Here is a 13,301-nt window from a genome sequence, read left to right as displayed (position 1 = left end):
GCCAGAATTTCTCCAGGGCAAATTTTTTTTAGGAGGCGTTTTCTAGGTTGTAGGAATTTACATCCTTAGCTTTGCTGGATGCTGCCAAATTGCTCTCCAAAGTGGCTGCATTTCCCCCAACAAAGCCAAGAGCACTCTTGTTTCCTATATCCTTGCCAATACTTGTGATGTTTTTTTCTTTCCTTTTTTTTTTTTTTTTTAATTTTATTTATTTGACAGAGATAGAGCACAAGTAGACAGAGTGGCAGGCAGAGGGAAGAGGGAGAAGCAGCCTCTCCACTGAGCAGGGAGCCTGATGTGGGGCTCGATCCCAGGACCCTGGGATCATGACCTGAGCTGGAGGCAGCCGCCCAATCAACTGAGTCACCCAGGTGCCCCGTTTATTCTAATAAAAAAATTTGATGGGGGAAATGATAATGTTTCCATTTGTGTTTAATAGTGAGACAATTTCATAGTTAATGGGCGTTTAGGTTTTTTCCCCATGGACATATGTAGCCTATTTTTTCTACTGAGTTGTATTTTATTTATAGAAATTCAACAAATATTCTGGATATGAATTATATATATATATATATATAGATAGATATATCTATCTATCTATATATATATATAGTCATCCCTATTTATGAGGAAACTGGCATATGAAATAGCAGGTAAATTTGTAAGATTTCCCCCTACCTGGATGGATAGATGGATAAATGGATGAATGAATGAATGAATTTGTTTAGAAGACTCTAAACAAATGAGAAAGACTGGGGGGTTTAGACCCAGGGTTATCTGGATTTAAGGCCTACTCCTTTTTTTTTTTTAAAGTATATTTGGCTGCCTTGACAGGGAATAAGGAAGTTAATTATGAGTAGTGATATGCTAAATTTTGTCGAAATACTTAACTGTTAAGTCCAGTTACAGACCCTGTGAGTTTGGGCTGATGTTAAATTATTTTTTTTTAAGCCTGTAATGACTGCAAACCTTCCTGCTTCACAAGCAATTTAAAAAATCGTTGAGGGGCACCTGGGTGGCTCAAATGGTTGTCTGCCTTTGGCTCAGGTCATGATCTCCAGGTCCTGGGATCCAGCCCCAGGACAGGCCCCCAGCTCAGCAGGGGAGTCTGCTTCTCTCTCTCCCCCAGCCTCTCCCCATGCTTGTACTCTCTCTGTCTCTGTTTCTCTCTCTCTGTCAAATGAATGAATAAACTTAAAAAAAAAATGGAGATAAGTGGATAAAAGTGTTGTATACACAGTGAAATACTGTTTATAAATCTTAGTAATTATTCTTCTTGACCACTACCATTATGAGAGAAGAAACTCAATATGTGCCTTCAAAATTTTGGTTGTACCTTTTTTTTTTCTTAATAGACTTTATTTTTTAGAGAAGTTCCAAGTTTAAAGCAAAATTGAGCAGAAGGCAGGGAGATTCCTATATACCTCTGATCTAAAGTATGCACAGCCTCCCCATTATCAATAATCCCACGCCAGAATGGTACATATATTACAGTCAGTGCACCTATATTGATAACACCATTATCACTTGGAGTCCTTATTTTACCTGAGGGCTCACTCTGTGTGTTGTACATTCCATGGGTTTGGACAAATACATAATGACGGTTTTACCACCCCCAAAATCCTCTGTACTCTGCCTGTTATCCCATTTTCCTTCTTAACTCTTGGCAGCCTTTTACTGTCCTCAATAGCTTTTCCTTTTCCAGAATGTTACAGAGTTGGAATAAAAAAGTATATGTACCCTCTTCGTGTTGATTTCATTCCTTTAGTAATGCACATTTAAGTTTCTTCCATGTCTTTCGTGGCTTGATAGCACATTTCTTTTTGTGCTGAATAATATTGCATTGTCTGGATGGACCACAGTTTATGCATTCACCTATTGAAGGCCATCTTAGTTACTTCCAAGTTTTGGCAATTATGAATAAAGCCAATATAAATATTTTTATGTAGGTTTTTTTTTTTAAATTAAAAATAAGCTTTTAGCTCATTTGGGTAAATACCAGGGGGACTCCGTTCATCCAGGAGGCTGGATCATAATGTAAAGAATAGATTTAGTTTTCTAGGAAACTGTCAAACTTGTTTTCTAAAGTGGCCATGTAGTTTGCATTCCTACCAGCAATTAATGAGTTCCTCTTGTGCTGTATTCTTGCCAGTATTTGGTGGTACCAGTATTTTCAGATTTTGGCTATTCTAATAGGTGTGTAGGGATACATAATAAGATTTTTTTTGATGAAAGGTTAATGATAAAATGTCATTTGCTAGTGTGATAGATGATGTTTTTAAAAAAAGCAGAAAATTTTCTGAGATTTTGGAAGTAAAAGTATCTCCAGGAAAAGGTTGATAATTTGGCTCTGATGGATTAGACTACAAGTAGTAATGTTTGTCTTTTTTTGTTTTGACAGGTAGTGAATCAAAGGCATGTATTTTGAAGGTACTAGCACCTCTTACCATTGTCAGCTGGTAAAAAGTTAATTTTTTAACTACAGAATACTCCTATTAAGCATAAACTGTTTTAAGTTAAAACCGAGTGTGTCTAAACTGTCAAATTTTTTTTTAATTCTTCCCACTTTGTGATTATAGAATTATGAAAGTTAGGAGAAGATAGCTTTTAAACTAATTTTAATTGAATACAAATGCATTGGAACATTAAGCCATGTTATTCAACAATATCACTGATCTTTTCTCAAATTTTTAAGTATCTGAGCGTTTCTGAACTCAGTAATCGATTTTGTGTTTAGCACTAATTAGAGTGGTATTGCCATTTCAGAATGTGCTGGTCATTTTAAATTTGTGTTAGTGTTATTTGAAATTCCTAACTGAACATCTTAACCAAGTTGTAGGTTCCAGGCCTGGGAAACAGCAGTGGGTTTTTTGTTAACCTACAGCAAGTTCTGCATATTACTCATGGTGTGGTGGGCTAGAATATGGCAGGTTGTATTCTTTCCAGAACTGTTACAGGAAATAATCCATGTTGATAAAATGCTTTGAGACTATAAAAGCAAGCAATAAGCATTTTTATCAATTAGAATCATGAGTGTTGACGTTTATCTTCTGTTTCATTTCAGAATTTTTGTCCCTCCCCCCATCTTTGCCCACATTGGTCAAATTGAGTAACCTTTGTTTTCTATGGATTTTTTAAAAGAATGCAAGTAAATATTATATTTATTATTAAAAACTAAACAGTTTAGGAGTCTGTAAGTAAAAGGGTAACTTCTCTGTTCCCATGATTCTTCTATGAGGGGACCAGCCCTTACCAGTTTGGAGTTTGTCTTTCTAGTCCTTTTTATGTGCAAATCTGAGTTGACCATCTTGTAATGAAGTAGGTGTGATGGAAAGAGAAGATTCCTTGTCTGTTGATGTGCCTTCACTTTATTTTAGACATTTCTTTGCCTACATTTTCTTGAATTGTATATTTAGCCACATGAAGCATGCTTTGAAGTCACTAAGTGAATACATTGGAACACAGTAGATTCTCTACAAATTTCTTTTGGTGCTTCTTTGGGTTTTGGAAACTCCAGACTTGGAATTTCTAGCTAAGAATGGCCCAGCAGAGTTTAGATTTACAAAGTAATTGAAATTGCAAAGGTAATTTACCGTGTAGAGGGACCTGGCTGGCTTAGTTGGTAGAGCGTGTGACTCTCAATCTCAGGTTTGTGAGTTCAAGCTCCACGTTGGGCATGGAGCCTACCTAAAAAAAAAAAGTACTGTGTATCAAATAATGGGTATTAAATAGTAAGGCATTTTTATAGATGATTGCAGTCAGTTTTTTCTTTCATAGAGGCTCGGCTGGATTGGGGTAGACAGGGAAGTGGTTTTGGAGTTTTCGTACATCTACTTAGGGGACGAGGAAGTGGTGAGTGGTTCCTGGGGAAAAAGTGCTATGGCAAAGTGACAGAAGTAACTTTATCTCTCATTAGTTTGTCTAGACTTGATCAGGTACCCCAAAAAGTTCGGAAAGGACATTTGTCGCTTTATATAGATTAATATATTGGGAAGTAAAGGGAATGTAACAGAGGATTTGAGGAACTCAGTATCTTTTGTATTCTAAAACTTAGAACTGCATGGTGTTCCATGTGGGGAACTGTGCGTATTCAGAAGGCCTGTGACTTCAGAAATGATGGAAAAATTGAACGGATGTGCATGTGAACATGTCCTTTTGTGATGGTCATAGTGTAGTATTTTGGGCTCCTTAAAAAATCTAGAGAAGCAGATTTTGATTACAAAGTTTTGTTTTAACGCTGTTGGCATTAGTCAACTGTAAAAGGGTCTGTAGAATTTGAAGAAGAACATTAACAAATAGAGTTGTACATGAATGAATGTAAACCCATTACCATAGGTATTGTCTAGTGTCTTAACTGTTAGAGATGCACAGTAAGTCATTATTCTTATTTTTTTCTTGATGTTCAGTTATATTGGTTTAAAGTGTATTTTGTTCATGATTCTGGTAGTTTATATTTAAATATTTCCTGGAGTAGACAAGTTCTGATGGCCTTCAGGACTTCACTCACCTTTATCCAGTGTTGCACATTCAGGTGGTAGCAGAAGGGGTTATCGGTGCATATACCCATGCAGTAGAGATAAATTATTCAGAATATTGTTCATTCCCATGTGAAAGTGATCTAGATTTGAAGGAGATGAGGACAGCAGCAGGTTTGCTGGTGTTTTTTCTTTTCTTTTTTTTTGGCTTAACTCAAAACGATTTCCTTGAGTAAGGTCAGATAGTTCTCATAGCTGTTGAAGCTAGAAGATTCCTTTTTCTTGTGCCTTCTATTTTTAAAACACAATCTAGGTTTTTGAACATTTACAGAAAAGCTGCAAGAGGCCAGAAAGCTGGGTGCACTGGAGACTGGAGGAGAGACGGGAAGACCGTGTCTTCATAGCTCTTGTTCCGGAAAAGCTATATTAATAGTAAAATAGTTGATGGGAACAAGAAAATTTCTGTAAAGAGTTAAGGAAAAATAGAATAAGATTATATGAATAAAGTGAAAAACAGCAAAAGACTAAGTATTCACTAAGGAAGTATTGCATGTTTAAACCTTATTCTTAACTATTTGAGGTTTAGATAATATAGATAATGAAGTTGATACAAGGTTGGTTGTGATGCAGGTTATTTATCCTATAATTATATGTTTCTACAATGTACTTAACAGTTCTTGTGTTTTATATTATTAAGTTTTTTTTTTTGTTTTTGTTTTTTTTTTTAAACAGGGGAGAGAGAAAGGTAAGGGAGGGGCACAAGGGGAAAGCGAGAATCTTAAGCAAGCTCATGCCCAGCCTGATGGGAGCTTGATCTCACAACCCTGAGATTATGATACCTGAGCTGAAATCAAGACGTGGAAGCTTAACTGACAGAGCCATCTGGGCCTCACCTTACTTTGTTCTTAACAGTATGCCAAGATAGAGAGAAAGGGCTTTTGGGCTGGGGAGGGTTGAGGAAAAAATAAGGAAATAGCTAAGGAATCTTACTGAATAATTTATAAATTCTTTAAATTAAGTATAGATATAGATTGGATAGATTTAGATGGTGTAGCCTAAAGTTATTCTGAAAATCTTAATTTTGACATGTTAATCCCTTTACATTCTCAAAGACTGAATTTACCTGAACTGTCTCTTCAAAAGTGTTCTTTCTTATTTTAAGCATGTTACTTTTGCTGACATATTTCATATGTTTGCAATTATTTAGCCTCTGGCCTTTGAATTTTCTTTAATTTCATTTTCTGTTTTTAAAGTAGGGAAGAAAATAGTTAAGTTCAAAAGTGAAGTTGTTAATTGAGCCATCAACCAATCTACTCTCCTAGGTTTAGTTTCATGTAATACTAAATAAAGTACTTACCTGGATTGAGTTCAAGTTACTAATAAGACCTTCAAGTACCAACCATCTAGGCTGATGTCATTATATAATCGAATAGTTCATGTTCTGAAATATTTATATAGGTGGCTCTCATGAACATTTTGGAGATAATTGGAATAAGTAAGGAATTAGTACTACGGAGGGTTAAATGGTCCTATTCAGTATTGTTACAATATAGTTAGGGCATTTACTTCTTGGCTGGATAGGACACACTGATGAATTTGTCAAAATAGTGCTATGAAGTAGGGCTCCTAAGGTTTAGTTTTTCTGCCCAACCATTTGAATAGTATAATGATGACTGAAAATACCATTCCCCTCATTTCCCTTCAATGTATTAACCTTAAACAAAATTCTAGGATAAAAAGCTGCACTTCTATATAGAGGATTCCATGTCACTTCTTTTGGATATAATAAGGGGAGTTACGTGGTTTGGAAAGTGAGTAGAAAGAATAGTAATAGGTTTTGCCTTAGATGAGGAAGGTGAAGCAACATGAGCCCATGCATGTGGTGTGAGTTTTCTGGGTAGGGGGTGTTTGGGGATCTACCACATGATAGGATTGATGAATGGACAACAGAACCACTTCTGACTCCCCTGTGTGTTGCTGGGTCTTGGCATGAGGTTATTAGCAGTAGATGAGACTATAAAACCCCTGAGAGTTAGGGAAGTCTTTTGAGGATCAACTCTTTTTTAAGGGTATGGAGGTCTGGTAAATTGAGTTGGTTAAACAGAGTTGGTCCTGAATTACATCACACATTGCGTTCTTTACCTTTAGGTGTTGGGTAGGATCCACAAAGTGGGATCCAGTAGTTCTGTGTCATAAAATCCCAGGATATTTAAAGTTTAGTATGGAGTACTAGCTGTGAGAAAAAAGTATTCTTCATAAATGTTTTCCTAAACAAAAATAAATTTGTCATCATCTAACTGAAGCTCATGGAGAGAAATCCTCAAAGTTTCCTAGTGAACTAGAGATGCTAAATGGAATCACACCAATTCCAAATGCAAGATGTGCTAAGTATCCTTATTCTCTTTACTTATTATTATTCTGTAAGGAATTTTATGGGTGGATCTATGATTTTGGGTTCTTCTAACCTTTAGAATATTAAATGCCTGAAACGGTAATGGCAACCCGCAGCTGAGGCTGGAGTGCTTCCTGTGAAGCAGACACACCACCCTTCTTCACACGTGCTAGCTGCTGAGTACTCCTTGTGGTCTTTACACTCTTCACATTTACCGGTGAGGACATTGAGGCTTAGAAAATCAATTGACCTAAGGTGACGTTTAGTAAGTAGTAGAACTAAGTGTCAGACTCCATCTGTTTGGCTCCATGGCCTAGGGTCTCAGTGAGCATACATTTGACTTAAGTATCTTCAGAATCAGTGAGAGTATAAATAATCATGATGAAAGAAAAATACTGGTATTGGTATACATAGTTTGGCATAAGTGAATTTAAAGTGCTACCAACACATGCATTGTATTTTGTAGTTTATGTAGAGTGTGTTCACCTGCTTTCTTTGTTCCCAAAGGGAGTTTTGTGAGGCTTATTATTACCATCTCCCCAGTTCTACAGTGAACTTGAAGCTCTGGAATGTTATGTCCCTGTTACATAATGAGTAAGTGGGGAGGGCCAACATCAAACCAAGAGCTTATTGTCTAAAAGGAACAAGTCTATTGAACGTTTTTATATGCAAATTAGTATTGCAGGTGATAGATAGTACCTTCAGTAGATTATATAAAGTATGTAAATTAAACTCTGTAAGTAAAATTGCTTTGAAATTACACATAACCAGAACTTTGTACCTAAACCAACTATACTAATAACTAGCACTTATATTGCCTTTGCATTTTCCAGAGTCCTTTATTTTTTTCTGCATTCCATTTTTATCTTCACTTTAAATTTTGCAGATTAGATAAATGATGACAGACATGGGAAAAATAAGGCACAGAAAAGTTATTTCATAAACAAAAGATCAAAATTAACTAGTGGTAGAATCCGGGCTGTAAATTGTTTGCCTGTTCCATGAGATGGTTAATTGTGGGGTGACAGGTTTGCCTAAAACTTCCTGGTTTTAGTACTGGAAGGTCCTGTGTTTTGGGAAACCCCAAAGTCTGGGGCAACTCAGAGTGGTTGTCATCCTAATTAATTGTCACACTTCGTGGTAGACTGGGGATGGGATTAGGGTTGCCAGATACAACAGAAGGCAGTCAGTTAAATCTGAATTTCAGATAAAAACCAAATAATTTTTTTACTACATGTTCCAGATACTGCCTGGGATATATGTACACTAAAATCTGTTGATTGTTTATTTGAAATTCAAGTTTAACTGGGTATCTTCTGTTTTTATTTGTTAAGCCTGACTGCCCCAAATAAGAGTGAAGGGACATTCTGGTGTGTAAAAAGATTGAGCTGCTTTTTTGTGTAGACCTTAGACTTTATACATTTATCTGCATAAATAAGTGTACCATCTAGCAGTACTTGGCTCTTGTTCTTACATGGCTAGAGATGCAAGAGGTCAGGATGAATATATGAAAACATACCTTGCTCAGTGCATTAAAACGTGTGTGGGTCTCTGTGTTGGTTTGCTTGAAGTAGTTCTGAACTTGACAGGAAATTTAACCCAGGTATTAGCCCTTCTGTCTTTGTTGGATCAGTCCATCAAACCCTGGCATATTCTCACAGACCATCCATATTGTCTTTCGACTGTATGTTAAAAAGTATTTTTGCTGTTGTTAAGATAGTGTATTCACATGATTCAAAATGAATTGATTGGAAAATGTTAGAATTTTGGAAATGGACCTTAGAAAACTTCCTGTTGTTTGTTTGTTTTGTTTTAAAGCATGGCAATTCTTGACTACCTACCTCCCCCCGCCCCCATCAAAGGAGACGAGTGTTTTGTATAGACGACAGGGCTAGAACTGGGTTCCTCTGCTCATTTACTTCTTCAATATTTGATGATTGCCAGTACTCCCAAGATTGATCTGGGAGTGCTTGGCATCAGTACAGTTTAGTCTTAAAATAGGTTTACTTGAATTCCAGCATCATTAATGATAAGAAAATTAACAATTTATTGACTTAGACAAGGTCTCGTAGTAACTGGCGGCAGCCCCAAGACTAGTATATGTGTGTATTTATGCATGTGTTTTTGTGTGTGCATGTTTCAAACCCCTTTTCTGAAAAAGGAGGGAGGGAAACAAGCCATAAGTGACTCCTAAGGATACAGAACAAACAGGGTTGATGGAGGGTTGTGGGTGGGAGATGGCCTAGGTGGGTGATGGGCATTGAGGACATTGGTTGTGATGAGTGCTGGCTGTTTGTTGTATGTAAGTGATGAATCTACTCCAGAAACCTGTATGGTAACAAACAAAAAAAAAAAAAAAAAAAAAAAATTTAGGGTTCCCCCCCCAAGCCTGTTTTGTATCAAGCTAAGAAACATACAGATTCCCTTGCTTAATTTCTGTTTCCTATTTGATTTAATTCAACACTCAACAGTTTTTAATTTTTTTTAAATTTTAATTTTTTTTTTTTAAGATTTGTTTGAAAGATTGATTTATTTGGCAGAGGGGGAGGGAGAAGCAGACTCCCCGTGGAGCAGGGAGCCTGGTGTAGGTGCTAGATTTTAGGACTCTCAGATCATGACCTGAGCTGAAGGTAGCTGCTTAACCGACTGAACACCCAGACATCCCTCAATACTTCTCTAAAAGATGTCCTACTCCAGTCTGCCTTTGCTACCCGTTCCTCCATCATTACAACCTGGACCTCTCCGTGAATACTAACTGTATGCCACCTTCTGCATACCAATTTCAAGCATTCTTCTCAAACCATTACCTCCTGTGGATCCATTTTACTCACTCTTAGTACCTCAACATCTGCAGTTCTGTCACCACACATGATCTGATTGCATCATTGATCCTATCTCCTTTTCACAAACCTTTCCTTCCTTATGGGGCCATCCTTCTTTCCTCAACTTAAATCTCCCTGATCAGTCATGGAAATAGTCTTCGTTCCCTTGTTTTCCTCCCTTACCCCATGTTTTGTTCGGTACTTGCCTGGTAAAACTCTCTCCTTGGTTTATTAACCACTTCTCTGCCTGGTTCCCATTTGTGCTCCATCAGTTGAACTTGGCTGGGAAGCACACAACTTGATCTTCCTTTACATCTAGGACTCCACCTTCAGGTGGGCCTTTGGAGCTGTCAAGTGATTCTACTGTCTCCTTCCCTGTTTTCCTGTTCTCCTAGATGACTGCTTAATACTTTCTTTCTACTTAATTTTCTAATACCTTCCTTTCTTCCTCTCTCAGTCCGCGATTTTTCTTCCGATTACCCTGAGAAAATAGAAGCACTCAGAAAAGAATCTTCTAATGCCTCTTGGTACCACCCACATGCATCTGTGTCCCTGTTCCTGTGCACAGCCATCCTCTTCACTTGGGTGCTGCGTGTCACCCTCACTTCTGTATAATCTTTTTCTTTCCTCTACTGGGTTATAGCCATCAGTATGCAGACAAGCTGTAACTATCTCCCCCCGCCAACAAAGATTTTATTTATTTACTTATTTGACAGAGTGTGGGGGAGCACAAGCAGGGGAAGCAGGAGAGGGAGAGGGAGAAGCAGAGTTCCGGCTGAGCAGGGAGCCCGATGCAGGGCTTGATCCCAGCACCCTGGGATCATGACCTGAGCTGAAGGCGGACTTCACTGACTGAGCCACACAGGCGCCCCACTGTCTTTTATCTTGAAAACCAAAGAATCTGCTTTGTCCTGTCCTAGTATCCATTTCTCTGTTCTTCTGTAGAGTGCTCTTCCCCTTTCCTAAGCACATTCCAATTGGGCTTTGATCCTTATCATAGCTATTTTCGAGGTCAGCAGTGACCCTCACACTTTTTTTTTTTTTTATTGTATTAAAGTACATGTAACAGAATTTGCCAGTGTAATCATCTTTCAGTGTACAGTTCATGGCATTGTTGTGGACCATCACCATCATCCATCTGCAGAACTTTCTTGCTCTTCCAAACTCTATACACATTAAACACATCTTGCCAGCCCTCCTTCCCCTCAGTCCCTGGCAATCCAGTCCAGTTTCTTTATGCATCTCTTGTAAGTGGAATTATGTATTATTTGTCCTTTTGTGTCTGCTTTATTTTATTTAGTGTCATGTTTTCAAGATTCATGCATGTTGTAGCATGTATCAGAACTATTAGAACTTCATTCCTTTTTAAGGTTAAGTAATAGTCCATTGTGTGTCTTTATCAACATTTTGTTCACATGTTCACCTGCCAGTGGACATTTGGGTTGCTTCCACCTTTTGGCTGTTGTGAATAACTTCGCTATGAAGCTGGGTGTACGAATACCTATTTGAGCCCCTGCTTTTAATTCCTTTGGAAATAACACCCAGAAGTGCATTTGCTTGGATCATACGGTAATCCGTTTTTAATTTTTAATTTTTTGATGAACTTCCATATTGTTTTCAGTAGCTGCTGCACCATGCCGCATTCCCAACAGCAGAATTTTAAGTGTTCCAGTTTCTCTACCTCCGCATCCTTGCCAGGACTGTTATTTTGTTTGTTTGTTGTTTTTGTTAGTAGCCATCCTGATGAGTGTGTAGTCTCCTCTACTGAGGCTTTTTTTTTTTTTTTTTTTAAAGATTTTATTTATTTGACAGAGAGAGATCACAAGTAGGCAGAGAGGCAGGCAGAGAGAGAGGAGGAAGCAGGCACCCTGCCGAGCAGAGAGCCCGATGTGGGACTCGATCCCAGGACCCTGAGATCATGACCTGAGCCGAAGGCAGCGGCTTAACCCACTGAGCCACCCAGGTGCCCCTCTACTGAGGCTTTGATTCACATTTTAGACCTCATCTTTGCTGACTTGTTAGGTAATGTGTACAGCTGATCAGTGTCCTCCTCCTTTTACTCTACCCGTCTGGTTTTCTTGTGGACACTGACCCTTTTTGTCATGCCCCAGGCCTCTCAATTTTGATCTGCCCCAGAACCTGCTCTCTGTACTTCCCACTCCCTTAGGCATGCCAGCCACTCTCATGGCCAAAAATACTATCACTGTCTGAGTTGCTTTCAACAAAACTGAACTGTGCTTCGCTCAGACCTGTTCCTCCTGCAGTCTTCTTTCGTTAGTTAGTGATGCAGCTCAGTGGTGTTTCATTATCTCAGGCCAAACACCTCGCACCCCCCTTTCTTTCTTACTCTTCCTAGGGCTGTACCTTCAGTACAGAGTCAGATTAGGGTCCCTTCTCACTGCTTCATCTTCATTCTGGTCTACATCTTGGTCATCTCACATCTGTTCCCTGCAAAGGCTCCCAGTTGGTCTCCTTGGTCCTGCAGCAGCCAGAGTTGGCCTTTTGATGGTAACAGGTGATTTCACTCAGGTCAATACAGTCTCGTAGTGGTCCCAGGCCCTTTGGGATCTGGCCCCACTCTTCTACAATGCCCTCTTTGTCCTCCTCGTCGTCCTCTTTCCCTGTCCCCCATCCTTCCTGGGCTCAGCCTGGAATTTCGCTTCTCCCGGATACCCATGTGGCTCTTTCTCCTTGTCTGCTCCTAACACCTGTTATGTATTTTTTCCCTGAATCTTGTTTTCCTTTTGATTTTCACTTTGTTTCGCCAGACAAATGTTAACTCTTCAAAATTTATGTAAAAGAATAAATCTGTAAGAATTGATAAGAAAATTTTGAAGAACATGTGTAGTGGGAGTCTTACTAGATACTAAAAATAGAAGTTCTCAAACAGTGTACATAAAATTTACGTGGTTGCTGTTTAAAAAATTAGTCTGCTATTTAGAGTTTTTCAATTTATAGGTATTGGGGAGGGAAGGAAGAGGGGACAGGATGTTTGAAGAGTCTTCTATTTAAATACAAAGGTAATTCTGGTATAATTGGTCTTGTGGATCACAGTTGAGAAGCACTGCTGTCAATCTACTGTATTTGGAGGCATGGCAAAGCAGTAGACAGGTCCAACCAAGGTACAGAATTGTGTCTAGAAACAGATCCAGTTCTGAACAAGGACTTACGTTGAAGATGACATTTTGGTTAATCGAGAAAAGGGTGGTTTATTTAATAAGCAGTTCAGGTAGTTCATCTGGAAGAAAAAAGCTTTCTTCCTTAGGCAGTATAGGAAAATAAATTCCATAGTGATTAAAGATCTAAATGATGGGGGCGCTTGGGTGGCTCAGTGGGTTAAAGCCTCTGCCTTCGGCTCAGGTCATGATCCCAGGATCCTGGGATCAAGCCCTGCATTGGGGGCGCTTGGGTGGCTCAGTGGGTTAAAGCCTCTGCCTTCGGCTCAGGTCATGATCCCAGGATCCTGGGATCAAGCCCTGCATTGGGCTCTCTGCTCAGCGGAGCCTGCTTCTCCCTCTCTCTCTGCCTGCTTGTGATCTTTCTCTCTGTGCCAAATAAAAAAAAAAAAAAACAAAACAAAAAACTAAATGATGCAAATACTAGAAAAAATAC

General features: G+C 38.7%; 1 protein-coding gene across 3 annotated transcripts in view; it reads left to right on the top strand.

The window, feature by feature from the left end:
- The window catches only part of ACSL3 (acyl-CoA synthetase long chain family member 3), a 68,969-nt gene that overhangs the window by 20,931 nt on the left and 34,737 nt on the right, over positions 1-13,301 (top strand). Inside the window, exon 2 of one of the 3 annotated variants that reach the window (XM_082690413.1) lies at positions 2,402-2,430. The exons of 1 other annotated variant lie outside the window; for it this stretch is intronic. The gene's annotated coding sequence lies outside the window, so the exon portion shown is untranslated. Of the gene's footprint in view, positions 1-2,401; positions 2,460-13,301 lie in introns of all 3 variants that reach the window. One more of the 3 variants, XM_082690412.1, reaches the window with a different exon arrangement.

Source organism: Mustela nivalis (genome assembly GCF_964662115.1).
Source record: "Mustela nivalis genome assembly, chromosome: 11".
NCBI lineage: Eukaryota > Metazoa > Chordata > Mammalia > Carnivora > Mustelidae > Mustela > Mustela nivalis.
This window is presented reverse-complemented; position numbering and strand designations above follow the sequence as displayed.